Below are 19,562 nucleotides of genomic sequence, written 5' to 3' on the forward strand. Positions count from 1 at the left end.
GCGCGCGGTGACAGGTGATGCTGGCGGCGGGGGGGGGGGGGGTTGTGCCCACGTCCCCACTGACCTCACCCACCCACTCCGCTTCAGTCCTGAGCTCCCCACGCCCTGCGGGGCTCGGCGAGGCCCCCACCCGAATTCCCAGGCCCCAGCACGATTGGCGTGCCCACCCCCCGCACCCCCCTCCCCCAAAGCAATCCTGCTTTGGCCACTTAAGGTGGCTGGCGGGTCCGGGCTGGAGTTGGGCGCCGAGCAGACAGCGGGGCGGCCTCCCCCGGCCCAAGCTGGTCGTCCTTTGTTGACAGCTGGCGGAGGAGGAGGTCCGGGGGTGGGGGTGGAGAGGGGGGTGGCGGGGGGTGGGGAAGGGGCAGGGGGCTGGCTGCAGAGGGCGGTGCCAGCGGCGGGCGCGGCCCCCGTCCGGGCGGGCGCGGCCGGCAGGGAGGGGGTTAAGGCGCGCGGCCTCTATGATAATGAGCCGCCTGGTAATATAGGGGGGCCGGCGCTCAGGGCCCTGCCGCCGCCGCCGCCGCGGGAGCCGAGCCGCCGGGCGCAGCGCCGTCCGCGCCAGACTGGAGCGGGAGCGCGGCCGAACGCAGTTGCTGGGAATTTTTCAGCCGAGAGGGCAGGCGATCCAGACACAGGGACCCCGCGATCCAGACAGGGACCCCGCGCGAGCTCGGGAGCCGTGGGGAGCCCGGGGGCTGCCGGAGCGAGCGGAGCCAACCTCGAAATAGACCCGGAGAGCGAGGTTCCCGGAGGAAATGGGACTGTGAACGAACCCGGGGAGCGAGAAGGGAAGGAAGCGCCGCGACTGCTGATGTCAGAGGAGCCCGGAAAGTCGCGCTGGAAAAAATCTGAAGACAGCCGGGGCTCCGCTGCTTCCCGAGGAGAGACCACCGCCAGCCGCCACCGCCGCCGCCGCCCCCCCTACGCCCCCTCGGCGCCTCCCGGTTCTCCCCGCGAGCCGGCCGCCGCGCCCGGCGGGGCTGCCACCGGGCGGCGGAGGACGGAGGGGCTCGCGGGCCGGAGACCGAGGGGCCACTTCAGGAATACAGATAAGTGGCTGGTGGCTTGACGTGGATTTTAATGAGTCTGGACCCCATGTGGATGCGGCCGCCCGCGTGATCGCGAGCCGTGGGCCAGCCGGAGGGGCAGGCAGCGCGCCGGCCTCGGAAGCCGGCGGCCGAAGCGGCCGGACCGGGGACGGAAGGACAGACCGACATCTCCGAGCTGGGTAAGCGGCGCCCGAGGCAGGGCGCTCGGAGTCCGCGGCGCCTGCCCGCCGCCCGATCCTCCCGAAGCGCGCTCGCCCCGCGGCGGCTTCCCCGGCGCCCCGCCTCCGCGGGGTCCCAGCCCCGAGCGCCCGGGCTCGGCTGCAGCCGGCGAGTCCCCGCGCCCGGCCGGCCACTTTCGCGGGCCGGAGCGCGGCGCCCGCGCGCGCGCGTGTGTGCGGGCTTCACTCGGTGCGGCCGCCTCCCTCTCCGCTTCCCCGCAGGCGCCCCGCTTCCCCGACCGGCTGCTGGCGGGCGGCGCTCCTCCGCGCGTCTCCACGGCGCACCTGCCGGCGAGCTGCGGCTCCGGGCAGCGCGGGGGTGGCGGGTCTGTCCCGAGAGCTGCAGCCCCAAGCGGGCCTACCCGGACACCGCACCCGCAGGAAAGCCGGGTCCACGGTGGCCGCCGCTCGACTGGGGGCGGGGGGGAGGGCGGCGTTCACTCTGGAGCCCAGAGACCCTGGAGGCCACTGGCGGTTCTTCGGAGCAGGGGACTCAGGAATCCTAGGCGCAGCTTCCCGAGGCTCAGGGAAGGAGTCCAAGGCACGGAATGGGACAAGTGCTCTGGGCGCCCTGGCGGTGAAGCGCCCATCCCCGCCCCCCGCCCCCCCCCCCCAGGTCTGAGCTGCAGGAGAGGGTCGGGGGGCTGAAGGATGAGCTTGTTTCGGGTCTGAGAGGCCCCTTATAAGCCACTTTAGGATATTTCTCTCCTTCGGCATCTTCCTGCCCCACCCCACAAGTGATGTAGGGATCTTAGAAAATTCTAGCCCTATTTCTCCATCCCACAGGTAATCTATACATAGGTTAATCATCGTCTGGATGGTCAGACAGAGAGCCATCCCGAAACTACCATCCCAGGCCCCTGACGAATGTCCACCTGTTTGGCATGATTCTTGCTCTAGTAAAGAGCTGCCTACTCAGACTCATCTGAGCTACCTACTCAGAGGGATGGAGTTGGAGGGAGTCAGCTGTTTCTAGAAAGGAGAGCCCTATGAAGTGGGTAGAGGAAATATCATCAGTCTCCTGTAAGAATCTAAGATCCTAGGGCAAGCGTGGCATATCCTAGCAGTGGGTAGACACGGGACATAAGACAGGACCAGCTCGAGGTGGTGGCTTGGGGACCCAGCAGCTTGGAGGAACCTACAGAGATCTGGGAACCCACTCAATCCCCTTCCTTCTCTCCCTGAGCACAGTGGACAAGGTTATGAGCGGCAGATGAGGATGAGTATCTGGGCCGGGCAGGGCTGGACCTTCTGGGAGCTGGGAGTCAGGTTCAGCTCAGCGTCCACCCCCACCGCACACAATAGTAGGCTCCTGTCTCGCTGGGCTTCTTTCCTTCTTTCCTTGAAGCTTCACTCTTCCCTCTGGGCAGGCTTTGGGCTCTGGGGCCTTCCCCAGAGCGACAGAGCCCCGGGAAGAGATAGCTCTGGCTGGAAGAATTCAGCTCTTCCCAGTTGACATGCACAACTTTCGTGCAGTCACCCCAGAATGCTCCAGGAGTTGCTGGCAGCTCTCTCTCCCGTGACCTCCTGGCAAGAAGAGAATTCATTAACTTTCCCGTCATCCCCATCTAGTACCTTTTGAAGTAATTACCTAGGCCTGTGGGGAGGGGGTCCAGAGGAAAGGTGGGTAAACTAAGAGCCATCTGCCAAGACGCCCTGGTGAGGTTGTGCTTTTCCCCTTCTTCCACCCGGCATCTCTGCTTCCACCCACCCTTCCTCATCCCAGAGCCTCGCCGGCTGCCAGCATCACCTGAAAGAGTGGTTCCGCTCAGCCCTCCAGCCAGCCCTCTCCGGGCACCGCTGATAACGGCAGGGCAGGGTGGGCTGCCCTCTCTGCTCCCTCGCTGTCCTCAGCAAATCGTATTAGGATGGGGCAGCTTGGCTTGCAGAGCAGCTAAATGGAAATGACATGTAGAATGCTGTGCAATGGAGACGCGGCTGAGGAGCGTCAAGGTGGGGAGTGATGGAGAGTGGGAAGGGCCCCTCCGCCCAGGCCCGCGAGTCTGGCAAGGGGATTCCACCTGGCCCTTCTCTTTGACCAGATGCGAGGACCACGGTCACTTATAGCCTGGTGCCAGACAGGGGGACTGGTTGGCCTTGCAGCCCTAGGCTGTAAGTATTTACTGAAGAGTAAATGGTGGTGTCCCACCACCCCCAAAGAAACGATGCAATTACAAGGTTGGTGGCCCTGCTTTCAGATCTGCCCTGAACACCCACCCCTGTCCCCAGAGCGCCAGGGAACATCTGCCCCCTCCAGCCTCTAGACCATCAGAGCTGCAGGCATGTCAGATGCAAAAGTTCTCCAGCTGTTGTCATGGAATCTGAGCTTAACATGAGGTTCCAGAGACACCCCTTGAAGAACAGCTACTTCTCTACCAGGCTCCTTGCCCACTTCCAGATCCTTCTGGCGATTCTGTTCATCTTTATTTCATGGGCACATTACAAGGAAACACATGAGCAGGATGGGAGGCCAGTGACACAGTTAAATAGACACGGCAGCAGCTGGCAGCAGCCTCAACTCGCCAGTTCAGGTGCCATGAAATATTTATGGCGCTGGAGTTGTCACTGTTGGGGGGGTTTCTAGTCTCTGTCCTGCCTCCTCTGCTACGGCTGCCTCTCCAAGCTCTGGGGTTTGGGGCAGGGGGAGGCGATTTCTGTCTCCAGGAGCGATATCCTTCCCCCACCCCACCCCCCGCCCCAGCTGTCTCCCTGCATTGCCACACAGCTGTCTCCACACACGCAGACAGGGGTGGGGGGGCCAGTATCATCTGTGTCCATCACAGCCGAGGGGAAGAGAGACGCCCCAAGCCAAGCCCGCAGCCCGTGCCCCCCCCCCACCCCGCCCTGTTCTGATCATAAAGAGACTGGAGCATCGTGTTACTGGAGTCTGTGAACTACAAATAAGTCAGGCTGATCAACAGGGAAACTGGCAGGAGCAGGCTTTGAGGTGCTATAGTTTTAGAGCTCGTGGACACAGCCACCCCCAAGCGCTGCCGCCCTCGCCCAGGGCCAGTCTGCTATCAATTCATTCTAAGAGCATCTTTCTCCCCTTCGCAGATGCTCAGTTCCAACAATAATGAACGGAACCGATTCCCTTCTGGGAAACAGTTTTTTTTTTTTTCCACTTAGTTACAAAGATTTCATGCCTGATTAGAGTAAATGAGGGGTGGTGGGGGGGGTGTTCCCTTCTTGTCTGGTTGTTTCTAAAGGTGAGCCCTGTGGAGACAGAGAAAGGCTGTTCTTCCTGGGGATGGGGGGAGGGGGTCAAACAGCTGGTCCCAAGGGCCAGGAGGGATGAAGGAAAACGCTGGACACCCCCTTTCTCCCTGGGCGTAGCCCTCAGCCTCTCCAGGCCTCCGTTTCCTGGCCTTTGGGGCATAGGGAACTTCTCCTCTTCTATCTGGGATTCCAGGGCAGAAATAGAGGCCAGAAAGTTCTTTGTTGGGGAGCCCGGTCCCTACTGGGGAAGTGTAAGGGTAGAGGAAGAGGGGAGGCAGGGAGAGGAGAGAAAGGGCCCAGCAGCACAGGGGCTCCTGCTCCCGCCGTGGGTTCAGCGTTGGCCCCTGCCCTGGCCTGGTCCTGTCTCCTGCAGGGTGGGGGTGTTCCCTGTGCCCCCCACTCCTCACCGCAGGCCATCCGCCTTGTCTCCCCTCGGCCCCCGGCTCAGCCCGGGCCCCCACGGACCCTTTACCCCCCTCCTCTGGCACCAGCATCCTCCTCCCAACCCCTGCTGGCCGGCCCCTCCCTGGGGCTCTGCCAGCTGTTGGCCTGGCAGCAGGCTGCCCCACGGGGATGCTGGCGGGATGGTGGGGAGAGTGGATGGAGGGGGCACATTGGGTTCACGCGGGCCTCCAAGGCCGGAGCTCCGAGCTCAGGCTACAGACTGCTTCACACCTGCACATCAGCCCCGTGGGGGTGCCAGGTTTGCTAGGGAGCGGGCGTGAGGCTGGGTTCCCTCCCCTCGGGGGAGGGAGTTGGGTGAGGAGTCCCTGCCTTGGCCCTCAGAGACAGACCACTTGCTCCAAGGCTTGGTCAAAGCATTTCCCTCTCCCCAGACCTGGAGCCCTGAACTAGGCGGGGAGGGAACCCAGCAGACCGACCAGAGATGCAGACCAAGATAGAGGCGTGCCACGCGCACGTGGTGAGACCCAAGTCAAGATGCAGGAGCAGCTGCAGACAGGCTGAGGGAGGCAGGTGACAGTGGACAGAGAGCCTGACAGTGAAAGAGGGGCGGGAAGGGCTGAGAGCAAACTCAGGGACAGCCGGTGGGAAGGACAGGGCAGAAAGACCCTTGGGTCCTCCCAGGCCCTCAGGGGGCTGAACTGGGAAACCGAAGCTGCAGGTTCTCTCCACTAGAGGGGGCGCTTGAAAACCAATCTGGGCCGTAAACAGTGGCTTTTGTAGAGGGTTTTTGTGTGTGTGTTTTCTGATTTGTTTTTGTTGTTTGTTTTGTTTTAGGAGAAGGGAAAAATATAGTTAAGATATATTAGAAACTCCCAGCTGTCACTGCTCTGAGACCACAACTGGTAGGGTCCCGTTGCCAGTGGGACGTCTGGGCCCCGTCTGGTGGCAGGGGAGCAGGACAGGGCGCCTGCGGCATTAAGAGGGGGGCCAGGGTGGGGAAGCCGCTCTGGGAGGGGCCTGACGGGTTGGCCGGATGCGTCTGGGGGCCGGAGGGTGGGCAGGCGTTCTCAAGCAGTCCTGGCCGCCAGCTGGCCCCGCCACGGAGAGGCTCTAGCCTCTCTTTATCAGCGATGCAAGTTTTTGGCCCGACCCCAAGGTGCCTTCAGAGGCCTTCCTCTTCTCCCAGCCCCCCTAAACGTGCATTTTCCAAACAGTCTCAGGTGGTGGCAAGACTGCTCCCGAGGAGACTTTTTAAAAGAGACCTTTCAGGAGCTGAACGCATGTCAGCGTTGTATCAGTGATTTTATCTTTGTCTTCATACTCTCTGTGGGAGCCTTTCTCTGAATTATAATTCCCCATTTCATTTCAGCAGAGGACAATATGGAGAGAACAGGGTCCAGAGGCTTTTCTCATCTGAACAGACAGTAACCATCTGATGGGGGTGGGGAAGATATTAAAAGTTTGGGGATGGCAGCCGGCCGGAAAGGAGCATCTCTTAGGATCTGATGGTGTCCTCTGATATTTAATCTTGGTGCCCCCTTTGGTTCACGTTTACCTGGGGTCAAAGAGGGAGGGGAGGGAGGAGAGAGCAAGGAAAAAAGAAAAACAAGATAAATGTATCATGTTATGAAAGTCTAATCCTGCTTTCCCTTGGCTAAAATTACTTTCGGTATGAGAGATAAAAGGCAGTGGAGTCACCCTTGAAGAGTTCAGCTTGTCTTCGAGAAGGAAGTGCGGGAGAGCTCCCAGGGCCGTGGATTATCCCCCCTGCTCTGCCGGGCCCCCCGCCCCAACAAAAGCATGTGTTCTTTCTGCAGCTTTGAGAGAGGGGCGGAGGCCCTGACTAAGGCACCTTCACTTCTTCTCCATGCTGTCTGGGGAGTTAAACTTTTTGTATCTTTGCATTTACAACCCTGCCTTCCCACCTTGGTTTCTAGTTTGCATGTGGAGGGATGGGGAGGGATAGGAGAAAAAGGAGTGGAATAGCTCAACAAACTCCAAGTGCAATCTCCACGTGAGAATCATTGCCCTTGTGCTGAACCAAGACAGAAAGACAATGAAACCTGGAATCGGAACCCACTTAGGTTTAATCAAGTAGAAATTGATCATTTAGGCAGTGCCAGGAATGTGTAACACCCAGGACCAAGACAAAACTATAACTGACCCTGCCTTCAAGACACTACAGCATCCTGGGGGGAGGGAAAATGAACCTCCCCTCCCAGAATTTCAACAGGAAAGTAAAGGCAGAATGGAATTAACAGTGTGCTAGGGGATCAGAGGGAGTGGAGGTGCAGAAGTTTCCCCTTTGCTCTTACCAGTGGAAGCTGCAGGTTTTCCGGGAGGGAGACTGCGATGCCGGAAAACCTCACAGTTCCCTCTCACCCTCTCCCCTTCCTCAGCCTGTCAGAGCTACCCCAGCCTTTTTTTCCCCCTCTCCACAGATTTTAAACTGACACCACTATAGTTGTTTTCTATTAGTCAACATCCTAGAGCGAGATCTCCATGCAGCACCCTCCCAAGGGCTTTGCACTGTGTATTCTATGTAAATCGCATCCCTTTCCGGTCTCCTGGAGCTGGCAGCTTGGACTCCGCTGTGCTTCATCAGGAAATGTTGTTACTCATCTGTATTCACGTTGAAGTGTCCAGAATCCTGCTGTTAGCGCACGCACTTTTGTCTGAAGGAACCCATTAAAGGGAACCCAGAGAAAATATATTTGGATTTCCCCCCCTCACCTTGGCTGAGCAGGAAAGCCCCCTCCAAGAGCCCTCTCTGCCTTCTGACTGCCTCCTGGAGGACTCTCCTTTAAAGGTTCTGTCCACAGAGAATGCCGGGAAGATTAAGGGAGGGAGGTTACAAGCAGGCGGATCTGACTTCAACTTGAAAACTTTCTCTAATCCCATAATGGAGGGCAGTGTTCTGCTTGTACCTTGACGTGTCCAGATCAGATTTGGGGGGTGCATGGAGGCTCGGGCCTGGGATGGACAGAACCAGGGGGCGTGCTTGGACTTTAAGAGGCCTTTGAAACCTTTAAAAGTCTATGCTTTTGAGAAATACGTGTATGTATGTGCATGTGTGTGTATGTATTTCTGAAGAGAAGGAATTTGTAAGCACTCTCCCCAACCCCACCCAGTGTAAAGAACCACTGAATTCGAGGCTCCAGGAGCTTCTTTGGCCTCAGTTTCCTCTTGGTGCTCTGGTGGTAGATGGTATAGAGGCTTCGGGTGAGGAATTGTAACCCCAGTGCCTGCCCCGCGTCCCCAAGTGACAGATGACTGACTCAGAGGAAAGACGAGAGGTCCAAGGCCTGAGGCTGGAGCGCCCAGGTGTGGTCATCGCTGTACAACCACGGACAAGTCATGGCACCTCTCTGGGCAGGAGGCAGGGCAGAGGGTTCCTGCCTTGAAGAGGCCAAGGGTGGAAGGTTCAGGAGCGGAGGAAGGGCTGGATGAGACAGCCCTGACTGCCCCGTGGAGGCAGGAGGGCCAGCGGGCAGGCAGAAGCAACACGAAGGGACATTGCCGCTTTGAAGCGGTTTCCTGCTCCGTGAAAGCGAAAGCCCTCAGCTGGGCTGGGTAAATATTACGTTGGCCTCTGACCTCCCACCTCCCCTGACCACCCCCCACCGCCCCCCCACCACTGCAGCTTCCCTTTCTTTTTTCCTGAGCTACAAAGATACCTGAGGGAGAAGAGGCTGTTTTCTGAACTCGGGGTTCTCAGTGGAAGCCCTTGGCCAAAGCCAGGCGGGAGGGCCAGGCTCCACCGCTGCGCCCAGCCCTGGGAGCCCAGGTCAGCCAGCCCTGCAGGGTCTGAGCCCCTGCTCCACGCTGGAGGCTGGTGATTTTTCCAGGAGAGAGGCAGTCAGGGTTTCACAAGCCCCTGAAAGGACTGGTCCCCTACTCTCACCTCAGCCACCCAGACCTTCTTGGCAAGTCCCTTGACTCTCTGTGAAATTAAAACCCACAACCACTAGGGTTTCAGCCAGGCAAACACCCCCTGAGGTTTATCCGGAAATTAGCAGAATTCAAGTCTAACGCCCCATTCCAAGTGACCCCCATCGTGTGAAGCCCTGAAGGTTCTGGGCCCAAGAACCTAGCTGTGAGAGGCTTCGAGAAAACCATGGGAACCATTTGTGAAACTGGGAAGTCACACCTGGCACCCGTCTTCAAGATGCTGAGAGCAGCTAAGGGGGGTCAGAACAGATGGTCAGGAAGAGGCTAGTGTCAGGTTAGGGTCCTGATGCATGAGAACAAAGGGCCTGCCTTCACACTTGTGGCTCTTCCATCTTCCTGAAAGCTTTCTCACCTGTTGACTAATGCTCACCCTCCATTTGCTCCCCGGTCAAAGAGGGAGATACGAGGGAGCCCCAAGACACTCTGGGAGTATGGCCTCCTGCCCCTCACGCAGCACCTCCGTTTCTTCATCTGTATAGTGGGAATGAATTCTTTCCCTGACTCTCTGAGCACCCTCACTTGCCTTTGTTTCTGGAGCTGGGCATGGGAAGATAATGTTAAGGGATTTGGAAAAACAACAATTGTCGCAACGTGCAAAATAATTCTAAAAGTTAGAGCAGAAATACAGCCAAGCTAGAGATTGTTTTCCCCTCCCCTCTCTCTCTCTCTGAAATTTGTTTGGAATTTTCTGATAAAAATAAGATTTTATTTAAAGAAAATCTGTGTGCTAAAGATTTTTATATAGAGAAATAGATGAAGAGCTTAAGGCTCAGTGGAGACTGGAAACTGAGGACAAAACCCACGGTGATCCTGGCACCCAGGTCATACGTGTGGCTCTGGGTTGGCACTAAGCTGTGGGGATAGAGTTTGAATTCCGAATTTGCTACCCTTGGGGCTTTGATGTCTTCACATCTAAGAGTAGAGATTTAGGATACTGTCACAGAAATGACACGCTGGCATTTTCCTGGGAGCCAGCCTCCAATGAAGGGCAAAGGGCAGAGTTCCCAGGCTCCTGGCTGCCTGCCTGCAATCAGCTTACATTTGTCTGCAGAGAGAGCTCCTAGAAGCGTGGATATGAATGGGATGGACACAGCATGTAAAGCACTTGCAGACACTGGGGCCAGGGCCCAAGCTAGACCCTGGGGCCCAGGAACTAGATCCCTGGGCAGAACGTAGCAGGATGTCGGGGGAGAAGCTGTCTTCTACTAGCCCAAGAAGCTCCCTCCACCCAGCCCTCCCTGCTTCAGTGCAGAGCCTGGCCCCTCGTTGGAAACAGCACGGGAGGGTGGATGCAAGCAGAGGGAGCCTCGTGCCTTCCGCAGCACTGCCCAAGAGCCAGAGGTGGAAAACGAGGGTGACAAGGTGCCTTGGGTTTCTTTTCCAGAATGTTATGAAGAAAACCACTTGCACTGCAAGAGAATAGGTGTTATACGTAGAACACTTGAGAAACGTCTAGTGTTTGATAGCAACTTTTCCCCGGGTCCACACAATAGATGCAGAAGCTGAGTCCAGCCTGGGGGAGCGGGTTGTCACCCAGCCCGGCCAGTCGAGCTGTGGAGAAAGTGAGGAGGTCCGTCTGCCCCAGCCAGGCCCAGCACACATCTCCACCTGCCTGTGTGGGAACTTCTCTTTCCAGCCTCCCATGCCTCGACCCTGTGCCCCACCACGTCTCTCTTTCTTGGGTTTGAGCAGGTGTCCCCGAGGCCGGACCTCTCCCCTGCCCTGCCAGTCTGCCAGCCCTTGGGCACCCCCATGCTTCTCTGTGGCACAGGGCAGTGTGTGGAGAAACCGCTCCCCCCTGTTAAAGACTCCAGCAAGCTTTCCCCCATCCACAGCAGGCCTTGCTATTTGCAGAGTCAATGGCCCTGGCAAAGCCCAGCTCTCCCCTCCCTCCCCAGAGGCAGTGTGGGCACTGTTTGCGTGGCGGTCTCTATAGACTCGGCATTCACAGCTTGGAGAGGCTGAGACAATGACCCGAGCAGCTGTCTGCAGACGGAGCTGGCTGGGAGACTGCCGGAACGGGAGGCGGGAGCCGGGGCTGGCCGGGTTTGCCCAGCTCGCACCTGCGAGCTTTCTCAGGCAGCCGTGGTGGGCCCGAAGGCCACAGGAGGCGGGGCTGGGATCCAGCGGACCTGGCCCAGGCCACCTGACTGACTCCTGCCATGAGCCCCCAGCCTCCCGGGCCAAGGCTTCCACCAGCCCTGTAGTCACTCTGGGCCTAGAGGGACAAGCAAGGCCCTGTCTTCTGAGGAAGCAGTGGCCTCTGGCCTGAGGACAGGAAGTGGAGAACACCTGTCAGGTAGGGACAGACAGGCCACCTCCCCAGGAGCCTGCCCAGGCAGGAGAAAGGTTTTGGGTTTTTGCGTTTTGTTTTTTTTTGTATTACTTGCAAGGAGGCTGAAGTTGGCACAACGTAATTAACTTTGTACAAATGTTTATCAAATACCTGCTATGTGGCGGGTATCATGTGAGGGAGGCAAGGCACTGTCCTGGCTCTTGAGGAGCTCCCACTGTGGCAAGGGAAAAAGGGGAACAAGAGCAAATAATAGTTGTACAAATTAAGTGTTGTGGGAACACAGAAGAGAGAAATCAGCCAGTCATGTGATCCAGGGAGGGAAGGAACTCTGCCTCCACGTGGGGGATTCAAGCAGAAGTTGGAAGGAGATGACCAGGTCTCCTGTGGAACAGCAAGGTGGAAGAGGTGATGGCCGAAGTCCTCACCCACACCCCAGCGCTCTCACCGTGGGTCTTTCTGTTTGCTGCTCGGGGAATTCAATGCAGGAAAAGGCTCCTTTGAGAAGCGAGGTTGGGTATCAGGTCCGTGAGAATGACTCGCAGCTGCTGGCCTAAATTCCACAGTAAACAGAGTCGGTTCTTACATCTTCGCCCCCACCCCACGACTCCCCTCGGAGCAGGGTACCAGGAAGGCTAGAGGACTGGGGTAAGCCCTGGCCTCTCCTGGAGCCGGAATTGTCCTAATCGTGTCCAAGTGAGCCCTCTGTCTACAAGCAGGGGCAGAGCCATGTGCGTGGTCAGCTCTCTGCCTGCACAGCTCTAACTTCTAATCACTGTCATAAACAGGACGGAAGCAGCTGCTCACTCCAGTCTATTATCAGCTTGGTTGGAGACAGAGAAATTTAAATGACAGTAAGATGCTTAGCAAAGAAACGAAAGTCGGTGTTAAAAATAAAGAAAATGAGACAGCTTGTTTCATCGAAATAGAAGGGTTATTAAACAGCCCTGAATTAATCAGTGATCTGCCAGGGCTGGGACTCAGAGCATGCGGAGCCGGGGTAGAGAGCTGGAAAAGACAGGGCAGTCAGAGGCAGGTAGGGGCTGCCTGCGATCTCGGGCCAGCTGCTGGGACCGCGGAAGCAAGGGTCTTAGCAGGGGAGATGGCAAGTATAGGTTTTCTCCCCCACAGATAAGAGCAGGTCGGGTGGGGAGGGGACTTTGGCACCCCAGCCTCTTTGCCTGCAAAGCCCTATTTCTGGATTCTTTTCACCTGCCATACCTGTGCTAGCCCTTGAGCCATCTCCAGTCCTCGGCCCCTCCCTGGGACTGGACAGAAGCCAAGTGGCATTGGGTGGAGGGCTCCTAGCCAGGCCTCTTCCTCTCTCACAGGTTGCCCCTACGAACGCAGGTCTGACTTGCGCTCCTTACACTGCACGCCCATTCCGGAAGACTGGTGACAGTATGTGCTGAGTGTGGCCAGAGCCCGCCTGGTGCAGGGAAACTGACTTCCAGAGTCGGGGGTCTGTCCTTGCTGGTATCACTTGGTGGCACCTCTCACTCCAGGCAGCAGAGCAGCAGAGAGAGAGATGTAACTCCAGGATCACATCCAAGGCCCACTTCCAGATCACTGCTTTCTCCGAAATATTTCACTGCAAGTCTGCCTATGTCTGTGAAGTGGTTATGCTGATGCTCCTCCCTCCTTCACGGGCTTGCATGAGCGGTGCGTGAACAGGATGTTGTTCACTCAGTCGTGTCCAACTTTTTGCAACCCCATGATTCCCTGTCCTTCACTATCTCCTGGAGCTTGTTCAAACTCATGTCCATTGAGCCAGTGGTGCCATGTAACCACCTGTCCTCTGTCACCCCCTTCTTCTCCCACCTTCAATCTTTCCCAGAATCAGGGTCTTTTCCAATGAGTCGTCTCTTCACATCAGCCAAAGTACTGGAGCTGCAGCTTCAGCATCAGTCCTTCCAGTGAAAATTCAGGGTTGATTTCCTTTAGGACTGACTGGTTTGATCTCCTTGCAGTCCAAGGGACTCTCAAGAGCCTTCCCCAGTACCAGAATTCGAATTCTTTGGCACTCAGTGTAGGTGAAATTATTAGTTAGCTATAAGATCGCTACACAAATGCTAGTTTATACTACAGTGGGGTCCCTTGGAGACTCAGGACAAACGGAAAGGAAGGTTTGCCAGAGGGTGTGAAGTGGGTCTGGGGAAAATAGACTTGCGGGCACCTGGGCGGGGCCTCGGGCGGGGAGGCGGGGCCTAGCATGCCCTGAGCACATGTGGCTCCTGAAGGCTGCCTGCTAGATCTTGAATTAATCACTCCAGGAGCGTTTTCTTTGCTCTTTGACCTCAACATTCTTTCTGCCCCCGCCTCCCTCCCTCTCGCTTCCCTCCTGGCTGTTTACCCTTTTCCAGGCTCCTCTCTCGCACCCCATTCATCATCGGGGGCCAGATCCTCCCTGGAAAAGCCCTCTCATCTCCGGCCCAGGTGGCCCCGTGCTGCCCCGGCCTGTGTTTCCCTCTCCCCCCTCTGGTACAATCTTCTCCCCGGCCGTGGCCAGCTTGCCCTATAACTGTGCCCTTCACTTTTGCTCACCGCTGTAGGGCCTCAAAAGCCTCTTCTCCCCTCCCCGCTCACCCAGGTGCTCAGGGTCCTCCAGGCCGAGTGCCTCTGGCACAGGCAAGCCCCGTAAGTGAGCACATCTCTGCCCAGAGTGTCCCTGGCCCCGCTGTGTCCACGTGTCTACTTTATCCAGCGCTGCCGCGGTTCCCCTCCTCCGTGTGAGCCTGAGTGCGCCTGTTACTTAAGAGAAGCTGCTTGACAGCTCGGGATCTTTTCTGCCAAGAGCTCAGAGCCTCAGACAAAGAGAGTAAAATAATAGAAGCTGAAGGTGGGGAGGGACAGGGTTGGGACAGAGCCTGCTTAAGAAGCTTCCTCATAAAAAGGAGTTACAGCTTTTTATTCAAAGGCAGCTGTTGGTTCAGAAAAGCCCGGGAAAGAAGGAGAGGCAGAGAAGATACTGGAGGGGAGTTCCTTCCGTTGTGCTGACCATATCCCAAGCATGGGAAGAGCCCCCCCAAAATGTGGAGCTCAGCCCGGTCCAGCAGCTCAAGCATCTCTCCTTCCTCCTGTAGACCAGCTGTCCTCTCTTCCCTTTCCTGCCAGGGGCACCTTGGTGAATCACCCAGAGCCCGAAAGGGGCCCTTAAATCTCTCTCAGGGCCCTGAGAGGAGGGGGTGAGACCCAGGGCAGTGTGGGGCCCAAGGGCTGGAGTAATGGCTACTAGGTACCAGCAGCACCCAGGTCCTCCCCAGAGGCCTGGGTCCCCAAGCTCCACGCACAAGAACCATCCCATCACCTGCGTGAGGCCAAGGCTTCCTTTTCGTCGCCACCACCCAGGGCAGCCATTGTTGCCAAGGAGATGATGCCCTTGCAAGTGTTTCTCCAAAAACAGAAACAAGCGTAATTGGTGTTTATTCAAAACCGTAGCGTTTGCAAAACACCTCGTCTATTTTCTCATTCATTCTCACCACAACCCTGTGAGGTATCCTTTTACAGTTAAGGAAACTCAGACTCCAAAAGGTTAAATAACATGTTCAAGGTCACTGAACCAGGAAGTGGTAGAGCAAGACTTGCACCCAGGTCTACTTCCAAAGGGCTTCCCGGGTGGCTCAGTGGTAAAGAATCTGCTTGCTAATGCAGGAGCTGCAGGAGCCGAAGTTTCCATCCCTGGTTTGGGAAGATCCCCTGGAGGAAGGCATGGCAACCCACTCCAGTATTCTTGCCTGGAGAATCCCATGGACAGAGGAGCCTGGTGGGCTACGATTCATGGGGTCACAAAGAGTCAGACAGGACTGAAGTGACTCAGTACACACTCATATCCTACCATAGCCTTCCGTCTGCGTCTGCTGCCATGTGTCACGGTGAGCTTGACTTCCTCATAGGAGAGTCCTCCGAAACCTTCCGGCGGGGGGAGTCTCACCGCACCCCCTCTGCTGCTGATCACGCTACGCTGTCTGCTGGCCACTCATGAGTGTGTGTTTCTGAATGTGATCGACGATAGTGTATGTATGGCTCATGGCTTTGGCACTCTCTTGCCAAGGCTTTTCCTGCACCAGTCCTGTCTGTAGGGGGCGTTCTTCAAAGGAGAGCTGGCATCTTCCCACTCTGCTCCATCCTTTTCCCCACCTTATCCACCTGGCTAATGACATTTGCTCATTACCCAGTGGGCCCAAGATGAACAGCAGCCGGGATCCTTCCCAAATGGTTCACCCTCTTCTTCACTGCTGCCCAGTGACCAATTATGACAAATAATCGAGGCAAGTGTGTTATTCCACCATGGCTTAGAGCAGCCTGGAGGGTGAGGGAAGCACATATGCGATCCCCTCCCCTTTGCCCTGCTCTCCTCAAGTCAGACTGAGTGCTGCTGCTGCTGCTGCTGCTGCTAAGTCGCTTCAGTCGTGTCCGACTCTTCACGACCCTATGGACTGCAGCCCACCAGGCTCCTCCACCCATGGGATTTTCCAGGCAAGAGTACTGGAGTGGGGTGCCATCGCCTTCTCCGAGACTGCGTGCAGTCCTGAGTCAAAGGCCTAATGCTGCACAGATGTCAAAGATCTCTACTTCGGTGGGAAGGTAGGACATGGTCACGTGAAAAAGAGGGCCGACACTGAAGTGCAGTGTCTGCTAGAAACAGCAGTTTCTAATGGACTTTGGAGAAGAGACGGGTGCGTGTCTAGAGGCTTCCTGAAATGCTGAAGGATGGGCAGGGTTTGGATAGGCCAAGAAGAAAGTGGAGATGGACATTCCAGAGATAAAACTGTGCGAGGTGTTTTGGGGACTCAGCAAATGAACAAGTTCGTTAGGAGTGGAGTCACTCTGGAAGAGGTAGGAAGGAGAGCCAGAGAAAGACGGAAGAGCCAGCTTGGGAGGACTTGAACTTGGGCACTTAGCAGTCCAAAGTCTGTCTGGGCAACAGCAGGGAGCCGAGGAGGGTGTTTCCATGGGTGGATATCATACTTTGGCCATATGCCTGGCAAAGTCAGTCAACGGTAGTCTTCTGACGCACGAGGAATGAAGCAGGACAAGGCACACCTTGCAGGAAATCTTCGGCTCAATCTTGATGCCGGTGGGAAGCCTGGATGGTGACTATCTTACGCGCACATTTTCAAGGAGGCAGTGCAGGGTTGTTGGTGAAGAGGACCGCTCTTTTAAACTTTGGGAACCCCAGCTTCTGGAAACAGCATTAAAAAAAATGCACCGTGATCTGGCACTAATGGCCACTTTCCCTGACGGCAGGACAAGGAATCAGCGATGGGGAGTTCCCCTGGTCCCTGGAGCTCTTTCAGTGGCTGCCATGGGACAGAAAGCAGGAGGGTCTGCAAGAGAGACAGCAAGTGCTCTCACCCAGGGTCTCCTGGGGGCTGTTAAAATTCTTCAAGAGGAGAAAGGCAGGACCGCTTCCCAGAGAGTAAGTGGCGCGTAGGGCCAGTCCCCTGCCTGAGCTGAGATGAATGTCCAGGGCTTTGTGTTTTCACTTTCTTCGCTCTTTTGCCTCCTCCAACAACCGCCCCCCGCTCCCCCTGCTGAGATCTGGAGGTGTGTCACTCTTGTTTGAAAATATGGCAGGTAATGGAGCATAATATGCCATTAGTGGAGTGGCTGTAACTTATTAAGATCTAACGCCTTAGTCGGGCCCTGTGCCCTGCTCTCCGGTCCCATTTCTGTCTGAGAGGTCCTGGCTCTCCCTTGTACAGTGAGCATGGGTGAGAAGGCAGGAGACACCCTGCCAGGCCTCTCAGAAAGATCTTTTGGAATTTCTCTGAAAGGTGACCGTCAGCCCGCAAACCTTTTGTCACAAAGCACCTCCAGACTCCACCTTGTAACAGATAACTCGGTCTTGGCCACTCCACTTTCAGCCCTGCTCCCTTACCCAGATAAAATGGGAACCTCAAGGCTTGACCTTTAAAGTCCTTGCCAAGTCTTGTTTAACATCCTCGCGAGTCTCCCCAGACCAGGGACAAGAGAATTTGGTTGAAAAATAACTTGTAAATATCTCAGTGATGTGGAAGAGTGGGGAAAGCATGGGTGTCAGTAAGTTCTGTTTCCTAGCAGAATGATGCTAGTTTCTCAACCCTCCTGAGAAGATAGGACCCTCCCACCATTTTTTTCATCTGTGAAATGGGGAGAATAATACCTATCTTGCAGAATAATCATAAAATTACCCATTGCGTTTGCCAAGAATCTAGCAGTGTGCCACATAGCAGAAGGTTAACAAATAATAATAATGATAGCTGCTCCTCGCTATTATTATTTTTGCCATCATGGAAATTTTTATCATCCTACTATTCATGGCCCTTCAGTTTTGAGGTCTTCAAACATGAATTTGGATTTGACTTAGCAAAGCTGGATTCCCACTTTTATTCCTTTGCCAGACTTGGGAAGGGGCCTGAAAATGCCTCTTCCTGTCCTTTGATTTCAAAAGGCCTACCCACAGAGCAACCCCACCACTGGGGTGGTTTGGATACAGTCCAGCTGGAGTCCGGGGACCAGTGGGGTAACCTTTCTAGGGGCCCCATAGTGCAGAGGGCAGGCATACTCCTAGGGTACAGCTTGGAGGCTCAGTGCCCCGCTAAGTCACCGAAATTCTTTCTGCCCCGGCGGGTGAGGTGGTCACGGCCAGGCGGGGCTGTGCCATCCCCCAGAGGGGGTTGAAGAGGGCAGAGCCCACAGAAGGGGGACAGGGAGGGGTGGCTGGCTGGCAGCTGCTTGAAATTGATGGCTCTTGTAGTTTGGTTTATACCGTGGGCCCCTCTCCGCGCTGCCCGGGGGGCGACCTTTAGATAATAAAGGGAATTCTGGGAGAGCTCTGACAGGCCCGTGACATATGGGGCAGGTCCGCAGGGTCAGGCGGTGTATCTCCCTGCTCCCGCCCCCGGGGTAATGAATCTTGTTTGACTTGGCCGAGCCAGCCCAGCCAGCGCCCCAGAAAGGAGCCCAGCCCCTCCCTGCTGCAGCCCTTCAAATCAACGCCTGTCTTTGGAACCCCTTCATAATGCAGGGAGACAATTCCAAACTTTGATAGCCTGTGAGCGGAGAGGAGAAACACGGCGTGTTTTGCTAAGGCGCTGGGAGAGCTGGTGCGGTTTCCAGGGCTCGAGGAGAGCCCACTGGGAGACCTGGGAGAAATTAAAAACAACAGCAACCGGGGTGAAGAGGCAGGGCTCCCTGGAGGACAGGCCGGAGGAGGGTCTGCGGTGGGGATGGAGCGATGTGGCTCCTGGGGGGCCACAGAGTATCCCCGAGTGTCCTTGGGGTGGGCAGGCGACACGTGGACTCTTCTGGGCCGGAGCAGAAGAGGGCGGGGGAGGCGAGATGGACCGGAACTCTGCAGGAGCAGCGAGAGAGGTGAGAGGTTCTACTCCCACCGGGGCCAAAGCGGGCTCAGGGGGCCTGTGTTTGCCTGGGTGAGAAGGGAAGCTCGTCTCACCGCCCCCGGTTCTCACAGAGACCCGAAGGGGCCTTCATCTCCAGGAGTGTTGGCCCTGTGGTGGTTCCCCCCCACCCCCCTCGCCACAAACACCCTTTTCTTTCAAGGAGCAGGTCCCAAGCCCAGCCAGTGGAGTGCATCGCTCCTCCTGGCTACAGGAGTTAGAGGACTGCTGTGGCTGAGCACCACCCCGGGGTGGCTTAGACACCGGGGGGTTAGCAGCCTCCTGGAGGCCTGGAGTCAGGGTGTGGGCAGGGCTGTGAGGGAAGGCGCTGTCCTGGACTCTCTCCTTGGCTTGCAGGTGGCTGTCGTCTCCCTGTGTCTCTTCGCACGTCTTCCCTATCTGTTTCTGTGCCCAAATGCCCCCTTTTTGTAAGGACACTGGTGCATTGAGACATAAGAGATGTGGGTTCGATCCCTGGGTGGGGAAGATCCCCTGGAGGAGGGCATGGCAACCCACTCCAGCATTCTTGCCTGGAGAATCCCATGGACAGAGGGGTCTGGCGGGCTACAGTCCATGCAGTTGCCAAGAGTTGGACATGACTGAAGTGACTTATAATGCACACGCACCACCCTAATTATCTAATTTTAATTGTTACCTCTATAAAGACCCTGACGACAAACGCAGTCCTGCTCTGAGGTCGTGGGGATTAAGGCTTTGCCATATGAATTTCTGGGTGCATGTCAGCGGAGGCACACCTGAGACGCCTGCCTTTCATGCCAGGGCCCAGCCCTGAACCTCCCCTGCCCCCTACCTTGCCCACGGTGCCATCTAGGGGGCGGAGAACATGCCCCTGCCATGCACTCATGGGGGATGCGAGGCACCTGCCTGGCCCCCTCACCGTCTGAAATCTGGGTGCTTCCCTGGCTGCTGATCAGTGTTAGGGACGCCCTCACATTCCCTTCACTTACTCCTTGGTTATTTGAAACTGGATCAGATTTATCCACCTGTGGAAAAGAATGGCGTGAAGGATAAGCAGGGTATC

The 19,562-nt window shown here is 56.6% G+C and overlaps 1 protein-coding gene across 1 annotated transcript in view; it reads left to right on the forward strand.

Moving 5' to 3' along the window:
- Nucleotides 1–1,143: 1,143 nt before the first annotated feature.
- PLXNA2 (plexin A2) overlaps nucleotides 1,144–19,562 on the forward strand; it is a 226,595-nt gene continuing 208,176 nt past the window's right edge. Inside the window, exon 1 of the mRNA XM_069544266.1 lies at nucleotides 1,144–1,231. The gene's annotated coding sequence lies outside the window, so the exon portion shown is untranslated. The remainder of the gene's footprint in view (nucleotides 1,232–19,562) is intronic.

Source organism: Ovis canadensis, chromosome 12 (assembly GCF_042477335.2).
Source record: "Ovis canadensis isolate MfBH-ARS-UI-01 breed Bighorn chromosome 12, ARS-UI_OviCan_v2, whole genome shotgun sequence".
Lineage (NCBI taxonomy): Eukaryota > Metazoa > Chordata > Mammalia > Artiodactyla > Bovidae > Ovis > Ovis canadensis.